Source organism: Selaginella moellendorffii, unplaced genomic scaffold (genome assembly GCF_000143415.4).
Source record: "Selaginella moellendorffii unplaced genomic scaffold, v1.0 SELMOscaffold_114, whole genome shotgun sequence".
NCBI classification, from domain to species: Eukaryota; Viridiplantae; Streptophyta; class Lycopodiopsida; order Selaginellales; family Selaginellaceae; genus Selaginella; species Selaginella moellendorffii.
Window position 1 is genome coordinate 448657 of NW_003314375.1, and position 1835 is coordinate 450491.

At 43.8% G+C, this 1835-nt stretch overlaps 1 long non-coding RNA gene across 1 annotated transcript; it reads left to right on the forward strand.

Moving 5' to 3' along the window:
• Nucleotides 1-667: 667 nt before the first annotated feature.
• LOC9634402 lies at nt 668-1065 on the forward strand. Its single transcript, XR_002991048.1, has 3 exons — nt 668-785; nt 852-995; nt 1053-1065. It is a non-coding gene; the product is annotated as an uncharacterized LOC9634402 (long non-coding RNA).
• Nucleotides 1066-1835: the final 770 nt, after the last annotated feature.

The window sequence follows — 1835 nt, forward strand, 5'->3', positions numbered from 1 at the left end:
TAAATATGCTTTGCAGATTGATATGTAGATGGTACGTTTCATTTATCCTATTTCTAACCCTAGGAAGGGATTTGTCTCTGTTTGTAGAGTTCGTAGAATTACCGAGTTCGTGAAGAAAAGAGTCACACTTATGGAAAAAGTATTCAACAGAGAATATCATCTGGTAAAAGAGTCTCCACCCCCCTATCTTCGTCCCTGCGATTCTAACTTGAGATGTTCCAGGATGACCAAAATATTCCGGCCAATTGCAGCAATGGTGGCGTCGAGCCTGGTGAGGGACCAAAAAACCTCCTACCAAAAGCCGCAACCTACATTTGTTCCAAGCCTAGCAATGCAACTGATGTTAGCCTAGGATAGCCATACCTGCTCTTTCTATAAGAACTGTTTCGTTGTCATGGGTGGCGAGGACGGTGGTAATGCCTATCTAAACGACGTTTATATTCTGGGCACAGGTACATACATTGTGCTGGTTTTAAACTTGCGAATTCATTTGCATTTCCAGAAACAATGGCATGGCGGGAGGTAAAGACGACTGGTGCGGAGCTGATGCTAAGAGCCGGGCACACAACAATCAGCCATGGAAAGTACGTGAGTCTCTCGTGGGGCTTTTACGTATTTTGTAGCAACTGGTGTTTGGGCAACTTCAAATCCCTCTGGTCCTGGGCCTTCTCCACGTTTCTCCCTTGCAGGAGATTCCGTGGACGCAGAGCGAGGCATATGATTCTTCTATGGGGGATGTAACGAAGAGCTTGAAGCTCTGGATGACATGTATTTCCTCGACACAGGTTGGCTTCTTCTTTAATTGACATTGCTGCCATTCTTGACAATATGGTTGCCATTTTTCTGTGAAGAGATGCTGAGGGAGAAAGATCCATCAGAACCAAAGCTATCCATGCGTAAGGAACTTAAGAGAAGGCGGCAAGAGTATCGTGCCACGCCATTCGTGCTAGGCAAGCAACGGGATGCGGACAAGAGCTTGGTTTCATCTCACGGAGGTATCTGCAGAAAAACTTGGACCTCTCCAATTTTTCCCTGTCAAACTCATGCTACAGAGTTTCAAGCTCATGTTCAGCTGCTAGGCGAGAAGATGTTCGAGGCTAGAGTAAGCGACATATTCAACTACAGATACATATTAGAAGCGTCCATCGATGGGAAGCTTTTCTGTGGGCTGCTCTTCTCGTACAAGCCTGGCTTTGCTCAGGCAGTGCAATCTTACATGGCGAGATTTGTTTCGTTTGATTCTCAGTTACTCTCAATGAAACACTGCAACTTGCAAAAAATATCCCCAATGGTCTTTAGAAGAGCCTTGTTAGACCTCAAGTTTAATAGTGAGTCTCCTTCTTCTCTCAAGTGATGTTCAAGTGATTTGGAAGCGTGGCTAAGACAAGTACATATGGATCCAACCTGATCCGGAAAAGTTCAATCCAGCTGGGAGGTACGAGATTTTCACCCATGCTCTGTAACTCTGGCTGGGATTTTTAACTAGAAATATGGAGCATCTCCATTCACGTTCACACCCTTTGGGATGGGAAATCGAACTTACAAACTTGCCAAGCTTCAAATCTTCATTGTCGTCCATTACTTCGTTATTACAGGTAAAGATCTATTATTTGTGCCATTATTCCTTTATCTGGGGTTTGAGGTGGACTGCCTTGGATCCCAACAGCAAAGTTTCTTACTTGCCACATCCAAGACCACGAGACTTCTATTCTGTAAGAGTTTCAAAACTTCTGTAGTTATAAAAGAAAAAAGTACTTTACTGAATTGTACCTCATACAATATGATACCTTATGCATTCTCATGCCTCCACTATTCTAATTTGTCCCTGTCACTTA